Source organism: Triticum dicoccoides, chromosome 6A, assembly GCF_002162155.2.
Source record: "Triticum dicoccoides isolate Atlit2015 ecotype Zavitan chromosome 6A, WEW_v2.0, whole genome shotgun sequence".
NCBI classification, from domain to species: domain Eukaryota; kingdom Viridiplantae; phylum Streptophyta; class Magnoliopsida; order Poales; family Poaceae; genus Triticum; species Triticum dicoccoides.
This window is the reverse complement of record NC_041390.1, coordinates 257,677,803-257,697,704: the sequence shown is the minus strand read 5'-3', so window position 1 is coordinate 257,697,704 and position 19,902 is coordinate 257,677,803.

Genomic DNA, 19,902 nt, shown 5'->3' with positions numbered 1-19,902 from the left:
ATCTCTTGCCACTTATTGCTTTCAAAAAATTTCGAGTGTCAACATAGAACAACAAGAGTATTGTGTTCAATTTTGGAATTTTTGGGGTTCGTTTGAACTTTTTTATACATTAAGTCGGTTTTCTAGGCATTTTATGTGCATAACTCAAATTTGAACTACAGGCACATTCTCTAGTGTATATAAACTGGTTGAAAAATCAAATATGTGTCCATGGGTACATGCTTAGGTCCCATGCAAGAAATGGGAATGAATTTCAAACACCCTGCCACCGTCACTTGGCCAAAAACATTGAGATACCTGGTTTTTAAACTCTAGTAAATCAAAAACTCGTCTGAAATTGATGAAACTTGTCATGCTATCTTGGAGCAGCATGAACATGCCTTGGTAAAATTTTTGCCCCATTTGGGGCAGGTTTGGGTATAAGCTTCTCACAAACCAGAGCTTCTCACAAGTTTCAGTTGGGAACATGCCACCTTTGGGGACGAAATGATATCTGTTGCCTCTAATTGCTTTCAAAAAAATTCGAGTGTCAACATAGAACAACAAGAGTGTTGTGTTCAATTTTGGAATTTTTCGGTGTTTGTTTGGACATTTTTATACATTAACTGGGTTTTCTAGGCATTTTATGTGCATAATTCAAATTTGAACTAAATGGACATTCTCCAGTGCATATAAAGTGGTTGAAAAATCAAATTTGTGTCCTTGGGTGCGTGCTTAGGTCCCTTGCAAGAAACGGGAATGAATTTCAAACACCCTCCTACCGTCACTTGGCCGAGATACCTGGTTTTTAAATTCTAGTAAATCCAAAACTCGTCTGAAATTCGTGAAACTTGGCATGCTATCATGGAGTGGCATCAACATCTCGTGGTAAAAATATTGTCCCATTTGGGGCAGATTTCGGTATAATCTTCTCACAAACTAGAGCTTCTCACAACAAGTGTGATGGTTTCGGTAGGGAACGTGCCACCTTTGGGGATGAAATGATATCCATTGCCTCTTATTACTTTCAAAAAATTCTGAGTGTCAAGATAGAACAACAAGAGTGTTGTGTTCAATTTTGGAATTTTTTGGGGTTCGTTTGGACATTTTTATACATTAACTGGGTTTTCCAGGTATTTTATGTGCATAATTCAAATTTGAACTACATGCACATTCTCAAGTGCATATAAACCGGTTGAAAAATCAAATATGTGTCCTTGTTTGCATGCTTAGGTCCGATGCAAGAAATGGGAATGAATTTCAAACACCCTTCCACCGTCACTCGGCCGCACATATTGAGATAACTGGTTTTTAAATTCTAGTAAATCCAAAACTCGTCTGAAAAATTAATGAAACTTGGCATGCTATCATGGAGCAGCATCAACATGCCGTGGTAAAAACTCTGTCCCATTTGGGGCAGGTTTGGGTATAAGGTTCTCACAAACCAACGCTTCTCACAACAAGCGTGATGGTTTCGGTAGGGAACGTGCCACCTTTGGGGACGAAACGATATCTCTTGCCACTTATTGCTTTCAAAAAAATTCGAGTGTCAACATAGAACAACAAGAGTATTGTGTTCAATTTTGGAATTTTTGGGGTTCGTTTGAACTTTTTTATACATTAAGTCGGTTTTCTAGGCATTTTATGTGCATAACTCAAATTTGAACTACAGGCACATTCTCTAGTGTATATAAACTGGTTGAAAAATCAAATATGTGTCCATGGGTACATGCTTAGGTCCCATGCAAGAAATGGGAATGAATTTCAAACACCCTGCCACCGTCACTTGGCCAAAAACATTGAGATACCTGGTTTTTAAACTCTAGTAAATCAAAAACTCGTCTGAAATTCATGAAACTTGTCATGCTATCTTGGAGCAGCATGAACATGCCTTGGTAAAATTTTTGCCCCATTTGGGGCAGGTTTGGGTATAAGCTTCTCACAAACCAGAGCTTCTCACAAGTTTCAGTTGGGAACATGCCACCTTTGGGGACGAAATGATATCTGTTGCCTCTAATTGCTTTCAAAAAAAATCGAGTGTCAACATAGAACAACAAGAGTGTTGTGTTCAATTTTGGAATTTTTCGGTGTTTGTTTGGACATTTTTATACATTAACTGGGTTTTCTAGGCATTTTATGTGCATAATTCAAATTTGAACTAAATGGACATTCTCCAGTGCATATAAAGTGGTTGAAAAATCAAATTTGTGTCCTTGGGTAAGTGCTTAGGTCCCTTGCAAGAAACGGGAATGAATTTCAAACACCCTGCTACCGTCACTTGGCCGCAAACATTGAGATACCTGGTTTTTAAATTCTAGTAAATCCAACTCGTCTGAAATTCATGAAACTTGGCATGCTATCATGGAGTGGGATCAACATGTCGTGGTAAAAATATTGTCCCGTTTGGGGCAGATTTGGGTATACTCTTCTCACAAACTAGAGCTTCTCACAACAAGCGTGATGGTTTCGGTAGGGAACGTGCCACCTTTGGGGACGAAACGATATCCATTGCCTCTTATTGCTTTCAAAAAATTTTGAGTGTCAAGATAGAACAACAAGAGTGTTGTGTTCAATTTTGGAATTTTTTGGGGTTCGTTTGGACATTTTTATACATTAACTGGGTTTTCCAGGTATTTTATGTGCATAATTCAAATTTGAACTACATGCATATTCTCCAATGCATATAAACTGGTTGAAAAATCAAATATGTGTCCTTGTTTGCATGCTTAGGTCCGATGCAAGAAATGGGAATGAATTTCAAACACCCTTCCACCGTCACTCGGCCGCACATATTGAGATACCTGGTTTTTAAATTCTAGTAAATCCAAAACTCGTCTGAAATTCATGAAACTTGGCATGCTATCATGGAGCGGCATCAACATGCCGTGGTAAAAACTCTGTCCCAGTTGGGGCAGGTTTAGGTATAAGGTTCTCACAAACCAGCGCTTCTCACAACAAGCGTGATGGTTTTTGTACGGACCGTGCCACCTTTGGGGACGAAACGATATCCCTTGCCACTTATTGCTTTCAAAAAATTTCGAGTGTGAACATAGAACAACAAGAGTGTTGTGTTCAATTTTGGAATTTTTGGGGTTCGTTTGAACTTTTTTATACATTAACTCGGATTTCTAGGCATTTTATGTGCATAACCCAAATTTGAACTACATGCACATTCTCTAGTGTATATAAACTGGTTGAAAAATCAAATATGTGTCCATGGGTGCATGCTTAGGTCCCATGCAAGAAATGGGAATGAATTTCAAACACCCTGCCACCGTCACTCGGCCAAAAACATTGAGATACCTGGTTTTTAAACTCTAGTAAATCAAAAACTCGTCTGAAATTCATGAAACTTGGCATGCTATCTTGGAGCAGCATCAACATGCCTTGGTAAATTTTTTGCCCCATTTGGGGCAGGTTTGGGTATAAGCTTCTCACAAACCAGAGCTTCTCACAAGTTTCAGTTGGGAACATGCCACCTTTGGGGACGAAAGGATATCTGTTGCCTCTAATTGCTTTCAAAAAAAATTGAGTGTCAACATAGAACAACAAGAGTGTTGTGTTCAATTTTGGAATTTTTCGGTGTTTGTTTGGACATTTTTATACATTAACTGGGTTTTCTAGGCATTTTATGTGCATAATTCAAATTTGAACTAAATGGACATTCTCCAGTGCATATAAAGTGGTTGAAAAATCAAATTTGTGTCCTTGGGTGCATGCTTAGGTCCCTTGCAAGAAATGGGAATGAATTTCGAACACCCTGCTACCGTCACTTGGCCGCAAACATTGAGATACCTGGTTTTTAAATTCTAGTAAATCCAAAACTCGTCTGAAATTCATGAAACGTGGCATGCTATCATGGAGTGGGATCAACATGTCGTGGTAAAAATATTGTCCCGTTTGGGGCAGATTTGGGTACACTCTTCTCACAAACTAGAGCTTCTCACAACAAGCGTGATGGTTTCGGTAGGGAACGTGCCACCTTTGGGGACGAAACGATATCCATTGCCTCTTATTGCTTTCAAAATTTTTTGAGTGTCAAGATAGAACAACAAGAGTGTTGTGTTCAATTTTCGAATTTTTTGGGGTTCGTTTGGACATTTTTATACATTAACTGGGTTTTCCAGGTATTTTATGTGCATTTTCAAATTTGAACTACATGCATATTCTCCAATGCATATAAACCGGTTGAAAAATCAAATATGTGTCCTTGTTTACATGCTTAGGTCCGATGCAAGAAATGGGAATGAATTTCAAACACCCTTCCACCGTCACTCGGCCGCACATATTGAGATACCTGGTTTTTAAATTCTAGTAAATCCAAAACTCGTCTGAAATTCATGAAACTTGGCATGCTATCATGGAGCGGCATCAACATGCCGTGGTAAAAACTCTGTCCCAGTTGGGGCAGGTTTGGGTATAAGGTTCTCACAAACCAGCGCTTCTCACAACAAGCGTGATGGTTTCGGTAGGGACCGTGCCACCTTTGGGGACGAAACGATATCCCTTGCCACTTATTGCTTTCAAAAAATTTCGAGTGTGAACATAGAACAACAAGAGTGTTGTGTTCAATTTTGGGATTTTTGGGGTTCGTTTGAACTTTTTTATACATTAACTCGGTTTTCTAGGCATTTTATGTGCATAACTCAAATTTGAACTACATGCACATTCTCTAGTGTATATAAACTGGTTGAAAAATCAAATATGTGTCCATGGGTGCATGCTTAGGTCCCACGCAAGAAATGGGAATGAATTTCAAACAACCTACCACCGTCACTCGGCCAAAAACATTGAGATACCTGGTTTTTAAACTCTAGTAAATCAAAAACTCGTCTAAAATTCATGAAACTTGGCATGCTATCTTGGAGCAGCATCAACATGCCTTGGTAAATTTTTTGCCCCATTTGGTGCAGGTTTGGGTATAAGCTTCTCACAAACCAGAGCTTCTCACAAGTTTCAGTTGGGAACATGCCACCTTTGGGGACGAAATGATATCTGTTGCCTCTAATTGCTTTCAAAAAATTCGAGTGTCAACATAGAACAACAAGAGTGTTGTGTTCAATTTTGGAATTTTTCGGTGTTTGTTTGGACATTTTTATACATTAACTGGGTTTTCTAGGCATTTTATGTGCATAATTCAAATTTGAACTAAATGGACATTCTCCAGTGCATATAAAGTGGTTGAAAATCAAATTTGTGTCCCTGGGTGCGTGCTTAGGTCCCTTGCAAGAAGCGGGAATGAATTTCAAACACCCTGCTACCTTCACTTGGACGCAAACATTGAGATACCTGGTTTTTAAATTCTAGTAAATCCAAAACTCGTCTGAAATTCATGAAACTTGGCATGCTATCATGGAGTGGCATCAACATGTCGTGGTAAAAATATTGTCCCGTTTGGGGCAGATTTGGGTATATTCTTCTCACAAACTAGAGCTTCTCACAATAAGCGTGATGGTTTCGGTAGGGAACGTGCCACCTTTGGGGACGAAACGATATCCATTGCCTCTTATTGCTTTCAAAAAATTCTGAGTGTCAAAATAGAACAACAAGAGTGTTGTGTTCAATTTTGGAATTTTTTGGGGTTCATTTGGACATTTTTATACATTAACTGGGTTTTCCAGGTATTTTATGTGCATAATTCAAATTTGAACTACATGCACATTCTCTAGTGCATATAAACCGGTTGAAAAATCAAATATGTGTCCTTGTTTGCATGCTTAGGTCCGATGCAAGAAATGGGAATGAATTTCAAACACCCTTCCACCGTCACTCGGCCGCACATATTGAGATACCTGGTTTTTAAATTCTAGTAAATCCAAAACTCGTCTTAAATTAATGAAACTTGGCATGCTATCTTGGAGCAGCATCAACATTCCAATGTAAATTTTTTGCCCCATTTGGGGCAGGTTTGGGTATAAGCTTCTCACAAACCAGAGCTTCTCACAAGTTTCAGTTGGGAACATGCCACCTTTGGGGACGAAATGATATCTGTTGCCTCTAATTGCTTTCAAAAAAAATCGAGTGTCAACATAGAACAACAAGAGTGTTGTGTTCAATTTTGGAATTTTTCGGTGTTTGTTTGGACATTTTTATACATTAACTGGGTTTTCTAGGCATTTTATGTGCATAATTCAAATTTGAACTAAATGGACATTCTCCAGTGCATATAAAGTGGTTGAAAAATCAAATTTGTGTCCTTGGGTGCATGCTTAGGTCCCTTGCAAGAAATGGGAATGGATTTCAAACACCCTACCACCGTCACTTGGCCACAAACATTGAGATACCTGGTTTTTAAATTCTAGTAAATCCAAAACTCGTCTGAAATTCATGAAACTTGGCATGCTATCATGGAGTGGCATCAACATGTCGTGGTAAAAATATTGTCCCTTTGGGGCAGATTTGGGTATAATCTTCTCACAAACTAGAGCTTCTCACGACAAGCGTGATGGTTTCGGTAGGGAACGTGCCACCTTTGGGGACGAAACGATATCCACTGCCTCTTATTGCTTTCAAAAATTTTGAGTGTCAAGATAGAACAAGAAGAGGGTTGTGTTCAATTTTGGAGTTTTTTGGGGTTTGTTTAGACATTTTTATACATTAACTGGGTTTTCCAGGTATTTTATGTGCATAATTCCAATTTGAACTACATGCACATTCTCCAGTGCATATAAACCGGTTGAAAAATCAAATATGTGTCCTTGTTTGCATGCTTAGGTCCGATGCAAGAAATGGGAATGAATTTCAAACACCCTACTACCGTCACTTGGCCGCAAACATTGAGATACCTGGTTTTTAAATTCTATTAAATCCAAAACTCGTGTGAAATTCATGAAACTTGGCATGCTATCATGGAGCGGCATCAACATGCCGTGGTAAAAACTTTGTCCCATTTGGGGCAGGTTTGGGTATAAGGTTCTCACAAACAAGCGCTTCTCACAACAAGCGTGATGGTTTCGGTAGGGAACGTGCCACCTTTGGGGACGAAACGATATCCCTTGCCACTTATTTCTTTCAAAAAAAATCGAGTGTCAACATAGAACAACAAGAATGTTGGGTTCAATTTTGGAATTTTTGGTGTTCGTTTGAACTTTTTTATACATTAACTCGGTTTTCTAGGCATTTTATGTGCATAACTCAAATTTGAACTACATGCACATTCTCCGGTGCATATAAAGTGGTTGAAAAATCAAATATGTGTCCTTGGGTGCATGCTTAGGTCCCATGCAAGAAATGGGAATGAATTTCAAACACCCTGCCACCGTCACTCGGCCGCAAACATTGAGATACCTGGCTTTTAAATTCTAGGAAACCAAAAACTCGTCTGAAATTCATGAAACTCGGCAGGCTATCTTGGAGCGGCATCAACATGCCTTGGTAAATTTTTTGCCCCATTTGGGGCAGGTTTGGGTATAAGCTTCTCACAAACCAGAGCTTCTCACAAGTTTCAGTTGGGAACGTGCCACCTTTGGGGACGAAACGATATCTGTTGCCTCATATTGCTTTCAAAGAAATTCGAGTGTCAACATAGAACAACAAGAGTGTTGTGTTCAATTTTAGAATTTTTCGGGGTTTGTTTGGACATTTTTATACATTAACTGGGTTTTGTAGGCATTTTACGTGCATAATTCAAATTTGAACTAAATGCACATTCTCCGGTGCATATAAAGTGGTTGAAAAATCAAATTTGTGTCCTTGGGTGCATGCTTAGGTCCCATGCAAGAAATGGGAATGAATTTCAAACACCCTCCTACCGTCACTTGGCCACAAACATTGAGATACCGGGTTTTTAAATTCTAGTAAATCCAAAACTCGTCTAAGATTCATAAAACTTGGGATGCTATCATGGAGCGGCATCAACATGTCGTGGTAAAAATATTGTCCCGTTTGGGGCAGATTTGGGTATAAGCCTCTCACAAACCAGAGCTTCTCACAACAAGTGTGATGGTTTCGGTCGGGAATGTGCCACCTTTGGGGACGAAATGATATCCATTGCCTCTTATTGCTTTCAAAAAAATTTGAGTGTCAACATAGAACAACAAGAGTGTTGTGTTCAATTTTGGAATTTTTTGGGGTTCGTTTGGACATTTTTATACATTAACTGGGTTTTCCAGGTATTTTATGTGCATAACTCAAATTTGAACTACATGCACATTCTCCAGTGCATATAAACCGGTTGAAAAATCAAATATGTGTCCTTGGTTGCATGCTTAGGTCCCATGCAAGAAATGGGAATGAATTTCAAACACCCTTCCACCGTCACTCGGCCGCACATATTGAGATACCAGGTTTTTAAATTCTAGTAAATCCAAAACTCATCTGAAATTCATGAAACTTGGCATGCTATCATGGAGCGGCATCAACATGCCGTGGTAAAAACTTTGTCCCATTTGGGGCAGGTTTGGGTATAAGGTTCTCACAAACCAGCGCTTCTCACAACAAGCGTGATGTTTTTGGTAGGGAACGTGCCACCCTTGGGGACGAAAAGATATTTGTTGCCACTTATTGCTTTCAAAAAATTTCGAGTGTCAAAATAGAACAACAAGAGTGTTGTGTTCAATTTTGGAATTCGGGGTTCGTTTAGACTTTTTTATATATTAACTGTGTTTTCCAGGCATTTTATGTGCATAATTCAAATTTGAACTACATGCACATTCTCTAGTGCAAATAAACTAGTTGAAAAATCAAATATGTGTCCTTGGGTGCATGCTCAGGTGCCATGCAAGAAATGGGAATGAATTTCAAACACCCTGCCACCGTCACTCGGCCGCAAACATTGAGATACCTTGTTTTTAAATCTAGTGAATCAAAAACTCATTAGAAATTCATGAAACTTGGCATGCCATCATGGAGTGGCATCAACATGCCTTGGAAATTTTTTTGCCCCATTTGTGGCAGGTTTGGGGATAAGCTTCTCGCGGACCAGAGCTTCTCACAACAAGCGTGATGGTTTCGGTTGGGAACGTGCCACCTTTGGGGACGAAACGATATCCATTGCCTCTTATTGCTTTCAAAAAAATTCAAGTGTCAACATAGAACAACAAGAGTGTTATGGTCAATTTTGGAATTTTTCGGGGTTTGTTTGGACATTTTTATACATTAACTATGTTTTCCATGAATTTTATGTGCATAGTTCAAATTTGAACTACATGCACATTCTCCCATGCATATAAAATGGTTGAAAAATGAAATATGTGTCCTTGGTTGCATGCTTTGGTCTCATGCAAGAAGTGGGAATGAATTTCAAACACCCTGCCACCATCTCTCGGGCGCACATATTGAGATTCCTGGTTTTTAAATTCTAGTAAATCCAAAACTCGTCTAAAATTCATGAAACCTGGCATTCTATCATGGAGTGGCATCAACATCCCGTGGTAAATATTTTGTCCCATTTGGGGCAGGTTTCTGTCTAAGCTTTTCACAAACCAGCGCTTCTCACAACAAGCGTGATGGTTTCGGTAGAAAACGTGCCACCTTTGGGGACAAAACGATATCCGTTGCCTCTTATTGCTTTCAAAAAAGTTCGAGTGTCAACACAGAACAATAAGAGTGTTGTGTTCAATTTTGGAATTTTTCAGGGTTCGTTTGGACATTTTTGTACATTAACTGGGTTTTCTAGGCATTTTATGTGCATAATTCAAATTTGAACTACATGCACATTCTCAAGTGTATATAAACTGGTTGAAAAATCAAATATGTTTCCTTGGGTGCATCCTTAGGTCCCATGCAAGAAGTGGGAATGAATTTCAGCCACCTTGCTACCGTCACTCGGCCGCAAACATTGAGATAACTGCTTTTCAAATTCTAGTAGATCCAAAACTCGTCTGAAATTCATTAAACTTGGCAAGCTATCAGGAAGCGGCATAAAAAATTGTCCTGTTTGGGGCATGTTTGGGTATAAGCTTCACACAAACCAGAGCTTCTCACTACAAGCGTGATGGTTTTGGTAGGGAAGGTGCCACCTTTTGGGACGACACGATATCTGTTGCCTCTTATTGCTTTCGAAATTTTTGGAGTGTCAACATAGAACAACAAGAGTGTTGTGTTAAATTTTGGAATTTTTCTGGGTTCGTCTGGACATTTTTACACATTAAATGGGTTTTCCAGGCATTTTATGTGCATAATTCAAATTTGAACTACATGCACATTCTCCAGTGCATATAAACTGGTTGAAAAAACAAATATGTTTCCTTGGTTGCATGCTTAGGTCCCATGCAAGAAATGGGAATGAATTTCGAACACCCTACCACCAACAATCGGCCACAAACATGGAGATACATGGTTTTTAAATTCTAGTAAATCCAAAACTCGTCTGAAATTCATGAAACTTGGCATGCTATCATGGAGCAGAATAAACATGTCGTGGTAAAAAATTTGTCCCATTTGGGGCAGGTTTGGGTATCTACTTCTCACAAACCAGAGCTTCTCACAACAAGCATGATGGTTTCGGTTGGGAACATGCCACCTTTTGGGACAAAATGATATTCGTTGCTTCTTATTGCTTTCGAAATTTTTCGAGTGTCAACATAGAATAACAAGAGTGTTGTGTTCAATTTCGGTAATTTTTGGGGTTCGTTCGGACATTTTTATACATTAATTTGGTTTTCCAGGCATTTTATGTGCATAATTAAAATTTGAACTATATGCACATTCTCCAATGCATATAAACTGGTTGAAAAATCAAATATGTGTCCTTGGGTGTATGCTTAGGTCCCATGCAAGAAATGGGATTGTATTTCAAACACCCTGCCATCGTCACTCGGCCGCATTCATTGAGATACCTGGTTTTTAAATTTGAGTAAATCCAAAACTCGTCTGAAATTCATGAAACTTCGCATCCTATCATGAAAAAATCGTTAGCTTCCCCAGGTTTAATTCGGTTTCCCCAGTTTAATTTGCTTTTTAAATATAAAACACTCATCGCAAACGTTTTAGTTAGAACACCTGTATGCAAACTGACGGCTTCCCCATGAAGCTAAGGGAAAATTTGCCGAGCAGGATTTGTGCAGCTCTTGATCGCAAACATTTTAGATAGAACACCCGTATGCAAAGTGAGCGCAGCGCAGGATTTTTGCATCCCTTCAACGCAAACGGTTGTTTTGGATGCCCGTGTGCAACCACGTACATACAATTATTGGGTATGTTGCCATTTGTCAAACTGGAAAGATTTACGTTTGTTGATCTAGTAACGTTGCCATTTGTCAATCCTTATAACACTGCAATTTGTCAAAATATGCAGCTAGAAATCATTAGCACTATCTAGTTTTTGCAACTAAAATTCAGTAATTAATCATAGATTTCATTCATAGATTAAGCAGTCATTCTTAATTTATAGAAACAGTTCAACTCGACAGCTGAACCGACCAAACTTCTCCCCAATTGTTGCCAACAACGTACTGAAATAGCTAGTTCAACTATATATACTAGCTAATTTTAAGTACGTTGTACAGTTCGACCACACATCTATAGTCAGATGTACTGAACAAAATAGCCCCTAAATACTACTACTACCACGGAGGGGCTTTGTGCTACTTCCGGCAGCCTCTCCTCTGCCGAGCGCGCTCACCCCCTCAGTAAGAGGCAGAGGAGGGTGCAATAGGGTGCCTGCCGGTGCTGCACGTTCAGCGATGTTCGCCAGCTTGAACGCCCACTGCCACTCCAGACGATCCCTCTCGAAGCGGCCCAACTGCTCATAGATCTCCCAATTCCTCCCCTCTGCTCGGCGTGTGCCGCGGCCATGGCAGCGGTAAGGCTCTTTGCATGCTCGATGAGGCATTCCTCCTCCTCCCGCAGGAACTCGATGTAGCACGCAAGGTCGCTGATGCACGTGCGGGCCTCCACCTCCGCCTCCTGCCTTCGCGTCGCGATGGCGGAGCGGGTGATAATCCTGTCGGTTGACGATGGGCCGGCGGCCACGGGGGCCGATGATGGGGTGGCGGCCACAACCACAGTGGCCGGCAGTGGGGTGACGGCCACGACGGCCACCTCCTACCTTCGGGCCGCGGCGGAGGAGCGGGAGATGGCCCTTGCTTTCGACGGTGGTGTGGTGGCAACGGCTACCGGCAATGGCTGCCGATGGGCAGCGGCGGAGCGTGTGGTGGGTGTTCGGCGCACACCCAAATAGGGACGCCGCCGCAGTGTAGCCTCCTAGCTGGAGCTGTCCTCTGATGATGGCGGAGTGGTTGAGCGACGATGACAGACCTGTGCCATTGGCGATTGTGGAAGAAGCAGATGAGATAAGCTACAGGGAGCGAGGGGAAAATGCGACGTAGGACTCGCCGACTGTGACGGTTTTTATAGCAGGCCGATAAGCAGTGCGATTTTGGGGGATTTCACCGAGTCGGGCGAGAAGCTTGCACGGGAACCTATGAGGTTGTGCGGGAACGGGCTCACCGACAATTCATTGGCGCCACCATTTGGCCAAAAGAGTGCCCCCGCGTGCTGCACAAGCTTGCGTTATAAGCCGTCTGCGGCAGCGGGGTGACTAGACGTGCGAGAGGACACATTTAATAAAAAAACATTTGCGATTTAATTAGCTACTATACCCCCGTCCTGGTTTATAAGTAGGATTTTACTAATAAAATACGAATGGAGTCGTATTTGAACATAGTTTCTAGCTATATAATTTCTATAACATGCATTAACACTGTTTTGGTTAAATTTGAGGTTATATACCAGCAAGCATTTGCCTGCAACACACACGGCTAATTCCATCACAAACAGCTCAGATGGATCAACTGTATGCCACGTATTGCACACGCAACTCTAATCTGATTCGTGCTTGATGTCTCTGATACCGCTCGCACAGTTCGTCTTATTTGCCACATATCACTATGCCATCCTCTGCTCGTGTCACTCGGCACGCTCTGCTCACCATTATGGGCTGAGGCGCGCTCTGCTCGCGTCCGTCGGCGCGCTCGGCTTGTGGACAGCTTTTCCGTGCGCGTTCAACTGCTATATGCATATATATACTAGCAAGATGCTCGTGCGTTGCACGGAACATCAAGATACATTTGTATGAGTAGTTTATCTTGTGAGAGAAAAGGATGAACGAGAGAAGTCCTTATCTGCAAGTGTGGAGATAGGTGCGAGTATCTTTTTGCAAAATTGTCATAGTTTGCTTTCTAATCGTCAGATATAGATCGGACGATCTATATTACACGATTGCAGGCACACCATCATCACCAACTCGGTCTTTTATAAGAGTAGAGATAGAGATGGTTGATCACCGTTGAGGCGACCGCGGAGCACTCTGCTCGTGTCCCTTCGTGCGCGCTCTGTCAGTGGTTGGGCGTGCGCACGATCACGTCGGGGCCCCATATGCATGCTGTTGCACCACACGCGTTGCCACGCGATGCAGTTACGTGCGGCACGATGGAGTTACATGCTGCAAATTAGAACTGCCATCAGGGCCTGCCGATATTCCTGGCCATCCGGCTTCCCCTTTAATTCCCGCGGCCATTATAATCTTAGTCTCTTCAACCTTTCGATCGTACCCCACAACACAAAAAGCACACCCACGATGACACATAGAGAGGGTATGTCCAGCGGCGCTCCAATGGATTTTGGTGAGCAAAGAGTGGAGACCCATGCAAGGGAGACAATCACTCGGTGGTGTACACCATCGACCCGGCCGTGGTGGCCGACTACATCAATAGCGTTGAGTAGTTGCTTGCTCGAGACAAGTACAAGGTGGTCGGCATCGACCTCCAGTACACCACCGGTCGTCCTGGCATAGATCAGAAGGTTGTCGTCGCCCAGTTGTGCGTGGGCCATCATGTCCTCATCTACCACTACTGCATGGCCATAGAGCCTTGCGACCGTTTCAACAAGTTTGTTAACAGCTCCGACTACAAGTTCGCCACGGTGGAAACCACCAACGATGTAAATGCGCTCTGTGTTACAAGCTTGGCCTAGAAGAACCTTGTGGAAATCCGTGACCACTACAGGGTCTAGGGCAGCACGAAGAAGGACTCCCTGGTCGAACTCGCTTCGGGCATCATCGACCCCTACTACGAAAAGACGAAGCAGGATGACAAGAGAACAAGGCCCCATATCAGGGCATGAGGCCTGGATGCGGCAACTGGATGAACCTCACCTCAGGTTCGCGGAAAAGAGCATGTACACATGCTACGAGATGCACAGGCGGATCATTGACATGAGGAAGTGCCTCGTTACCAAAATCGACGAGCCCGGATCGAGCCACAAGCAGAGCAAGCGTCACAAGAAGTAGATGATGATCAGATGATTGTTTATGCTAGTTAATCATGCATGTAATATATAGTTTACTTTATTGTTGGTGTGTGGAAATGTCATGTGTGTAGTAGGCACCTATGTAATTATGCATGTACTAGTTTACTTTGGTGTGTGCAAATGCCATGGTTGTAGTAGGGACCTATGTAAGTGGATATTTAATTTGGTTATGCAAGCATGTTCTTATAAGTGTGTGTATATATATATATATTGTTGTCATGTATGCAATCCCATCACACAACACACACGTCTTGTTAAGTTGAACCATTTCTGTTCTCTTGTGTCAACGCAAACAGTTCATCCGAGTGAACCACATGTCGTATATCTCACACACCTTGAACTAGCTAACCGTTTCTTTTGTGTTTCACAATCACCAACAGTTCATCCGAGTGAACCGTCTGCTGTATATCGCATGCACCTTCATCTGTCTGCCCGTTTCTGTTGTTTTGCCTAATAACAAACAATTCATCCGAGTGAACTGTATGATGTGTATCGCACACGCCTTCATCTAGCTGCCCGTTTCTTTTGTTCCTCCTCATCGCAAACAGTTAACTGAACTGAACCGTATGCCCTTCACTGCACACGCAACTAAAATATGAACCGTGTTTTATGCATCCCCCATCGCAAACGTTTTGCACCTTTTTTGATGGTTTTCATACACCATCGTTTGCGATTATTGCATTGCACACAGTTTCTCGAAGGGTCTCTGATCGTAGTGTCGCGTTAGCAGCATCTTGTAGTAGTAGATGCATAATCGTTTCGATCTACTTGACACAGACGTGATGCCTATATTGATAATAATTGCCTTAGATATTCTCATAACTATGCGCTTTTCTATCAATTGCTCGACAGTAATTTGTTCACCCACCGTAATACATGTTATCTTGAGAGAAGCCACTAGTGAAACCTATGGCCCCCGGGTCTCTTTCTTATTATATTGCATATCTTTTCTTTACTTCGCATCTCATTTACTATTTTGCAATCTTTACTTTTCAATATATACAACAAAAATACCAAAAATATTTACTTTACTATCTTTATTAGATCTCACTTTTGTGAGTGACCGTGAAGGGATTGAGAACCCCTTTGTCGCGCTGGTTGCAAGGTTCTTGATTTTTGTGCAAGTACTAGGTGACTTGTGTGTTGTCTCCTACTGGATTGATACCTTGGTTCTCAAAACTGAGGGAAATACTTACGCTACTTTGCAGCATCACCCTTTCCTCTTCAAGGGAAAACCAATGCATGCTCAAGAGGTAGCAAATGACGACGTATCTGAAGTGGTCAAAAACTCCCATTACATTCGACCAGTCCGATCACCCAGCGCATGTTGCTACCCCAAGGAGGCAAGTGTTGTTGGCTGACCTAGTCGTTGGGGGAACCCGACTGACCAAGGTTCTGATGGATGGTGGAAGTGGTTTGAACATTCTGTATGCTGAGACCCTCTGAGGGATGGGCATTCCGATGTCCAAGCTCAGTGAAAGCAACATGAGATTCCACGGAGTCATCCCATGGAATAAAGCCGATTCACTCGGCCAGGTCACTCTTGATGCAGTTTTTGGTGATTCAAAGAATTATCATAAGGAAAAGTTTACTTTTGAGGTGGTGGATTTCCATAGTGCCTATCATGCTATTCTGGGCTAAACTTCATATGCTCATTTTATAACTCGACCATGCTACGTGTATCTTAAGTTGAAAATGCCTGGCCCCACAGGTGTGGTAACGGCACAGGAAACCGGCAAAGGGCTGAAGAGTGCCTCCAGAAGGGCTCAAAGATCGGCGATGAGTAGATGGCAGCTATGGAAATGGAAGAGTATGAGAAAAATGCAGATCCGAGTGATTTGTTGCGAGCTAAGAAGCCTACTTTAGAGTCCGCATCTCAGTCGTCAGGTGAGAGAAAACCTGTCCATGTCCACCCGACCGATCCCAATGTTGCTCCGGCCCACATCTCAACGACACTCGACAGCAAATAGGAAGAAGTGCTCATCCAGTTCCTCCGTGAGAACTGCGACATCTTTGCATGGAAACCATCTGACATGCCAAGTGTGCGCAGGGGACTGGCTGAGCACCGTTTGCACATCGACCAAAAAGTGAAACATGTCAAAGAGCATCTCCATCGGTCCAACATGGAGAAGAGGAAAGCAATTGGTGAAGAAGTGGCTCGGGTTCTGGCAGCTGAGTTCATCTGTGAGATATACCACTCCGAGTGGCTCGCCAATGTTGTTTTGGTCCCTAAGAATGATGATTCACTTCGTATGTGCATCGATTTCAAACACATCAATCGGGCCTACCAGAAAGATCGTTTCCCTCTCCCCTGCATCGACCAGATTGTCGACTCGACTATGGGGTGTGAGCGCTTGTCCTTTTTGGACGCATATTACGGATACCATCAGATCCGACTGTATGGGCCCAACAAAATAAAAAACAGCCTTCATCACCCCATTCGGGTGTTTTTTTATGTTACCATGCCTTTTGGTCTCAAGAATGCTGGCGCCACTTTCATGCGCATGATTCAGAAGTGCTTGCTCTCAAATCAGTCGGAATGTGGAAGCATACATGGATGACATCATGGTGAAGTCACGTAAAGATTCCGACCTACTGACTGACATCGCTGAAATCTTTGCCAACTTGAGAAGATATGATATCAAACTCAACCCGTAAAAATGTACATTCGGAGTTCCTGGTGGGAGTTACTCAGTTTCCTCATTTCCGAACATGGGATCGACGCAAACCCAGAAAAGGTTGGAGCAATCCTCTGAATGAAACACCCTGTTCGTGTGCACGACATTCATAAGCTAACTGGTTGTTTGGCCGCATGGAGTCGATTCATCTCTCGTCTCGGTGAAAAGGCATTGCCTCTTTACAAATTCGAGTCTGACTAATTTGATTGGACTCCTGAAGCCGAAGCAGCATTTGAAGAACTCAAAGCCCCGCTTTCCACCCATCCAGTGCTTGCTGCTCTAGTCAGCAAAGAGCCTTTACTACTGTACATTGCAGCCACTGGACAAGTTGTCAGCACAGTGCTCACGGTCAAGCGGGAAGAAGAAGGCAAAGCCTACAAAGTTCAACGCCCAGCGTACTATATTTCTAAAGTCTTGACTCCATCCAAGTAGAGATATCCGCATTATCAGAAGCTTGTTTATGGAATTTACTTGACCACGAAAAAAGTTGCACACTATTTCTCAGACCACTCAGTTTCAGTCGTCAGCGACACTCCATTATCAGAAATTACAAACAACAGGGACGCAACTGGTCAAGTGGCAAAGTGGCCGATTGAACTCCTTCAGTTGTATATCAAGTTTGATGCAAAGAAAGCAATGAAGTTCCAAGCAATAGCAGATTTCCGCGCCAAGTTTATTCAACGGTAGCAACCGACTCAGATCCACTCGGAACATTGGACTATGTTCTATGATGGGTCCATGATGTTGAATGGCTTTGGTGTTGGTGTGGTTCTAGTATCCCCAAGAGGTGATAAGCTCAGCAATGTCCTACAGATTCACTTTGATTATTCAAACAATGAAGCCGAGTATGAGGCACTTTTTTATGGGTTGCATATGGCTATCTCACTCGGCGTCTGTCGCCTGATGGTCTACGGCGACTCAGACTTGGTGGTTAATCAAGTGATGAAGGAATGGGATATCAAGGGCCCAGGTATGACTGGTTATTGCAACGCAATTAGAAAGCTGGAAATGAAGTTTGAAGGATTGGAGCTCCACCACATACCTTGGATCAAGAATCAAGCTGCTGATGATCTGGCGAAGATAGGTTCCACTCAGAAACCTATCCCCAGTATTGTGTTCTTGGAGCATCTCCATACCCTGCCTTTTTAAGAAGATCACTTTACAGAAGAACCCCCACAACTGATAAGTTCAACCAATCCGACTGAAATTGATGTCCCAGCTGTAGTCGACCTAATCATGGAAGTTTTGGTAATCACCCCCGACTGTACGGTACCATAGAAAGAACTCCCAGAGGATGAAGATGAGGCCCGTCAGATCGTCCGTCGATCCAAAGCCGACACAGTGATAGGTGGACAACCTTATAGAGAAAGTATTACTCGAGTTGTTCAGCGTTGCATCTCCCCAGAAGAAGGTTGACTGGTCTTAAATGAGATGCACTCGGGGACCTGTGGTCACCATGCATCCTCTCGGACCATCGTGGCCAAAACATACCGAGTAGGATTCTACTGGCCGATAGCAAATGAGATGGCGAAAGATATAGTCGACAAGTGCGAAGTTTGCTAGTTCTACTCAAACATGTCTCACAAGCCTGCGTCTACTCTGAAGACTATTCCACTTGTGTGGCTGTTTGCAGTTTGGGGATTGGACATGGTCGGACCTTTCAAGACTGGTAGAAGTGGTTTCACTCATTTGCTAGTGGCAGTTGACAAATTCACCAAATGGATTGAAGCTCAGCCCATCAAGAATCTTGATTCAAGCAGTACCATCAGTTTCATCAGAGAGCTGATATTCAGATATGGGGTCCCTCACAATATTATCACAGATAATGGCTCCAACTTTGATTCTGATGAGTTCAAAGCGTTTTGCGCTTCCCAAGGCACTCAGGTTTACTACGCATTTGTTGTGCACCCGTAGTCGAATGGGCAGGCATAAAGGGCGAATGGTTTGATCCTTCAAGGGCTAAAACCCTGAGTGATGAGTGATCTCAAGCATGATGCTGGGGCCTGGGTGACCGAACTGCCATCAGTCCTATGGGGATTGAGAACAACTCCCAACCGGTCGACCGACCGAACTCCCTTCTTCATGGTGTATGGTGCTGAAGCTGTGCTTCCGAGTGACTTGCTGCACAAGGCCCCCGAGTGGAACTCTTCTCAGAAGCTGAAGCTGAACAGGCACGCCAAGATGCGGTTGATCTCCTGGAAGAAGAATGAGAGATGGCTCTGTTCTGGTCGACCATCTATCAACAAGACCTGCATCGATTCCATGCCTGTAATGTCAGAGGTCGAGCATTCCAAGAAGGAGACCTTATGCTCCGAGTGCACCAAAAACGACCTCACAAACTTGCTCCGGCCTGGGAAGGCCCCTTCATCATCACTGAGGTGCTCCACAACGAGGCGTATCATCTCTACAACATAGCCAAGAAAGAAGATGAGCCACGCTCATGGAATGCAGAGCTGCTCCACCATTTTTATACCTAAACACTCGAATTGACGAGTTGTCATAAGAATCCTTCAGTTTGCTTATCAAAGACAAGATTTTGCAGTATCTTAATGATTGTTACCCATCAAGCATATGTGTTCAAATCCCCCATTGGGAGGTTTAGCCGTGAACCCGATTCACCTAAGCTTCAAAACTACTGTGAAGGTAAGCGATCCTCCCACTCGGGGGCTTAGCCGCAAACTTGATTCACCTAAGTTTCAAAACTACTCCGAGTGGGGAGCAATCCTCCCACTCGGGGGCTTAGCTACGACCCCGCACTCGCCTAAGTTACAAAAATCCTCCGAGTGGTTAGCGATCCTCCCACTTGGGGGCTTAGCTGCGACCCCATACTCGCCTAAGTTACAAAACTACTCCGAGTGGTGAGCGGTCCTCCCACTCGGGGGCTTAGCTGTGACCCTGTACTCACCTAAGTTACAAAACTACTCTGAGTGGTGAGCGACCGTCCCACTCGGGGGCTTAGCTGCGACCCCGTACTCACCTAAGTTACAAAACTACG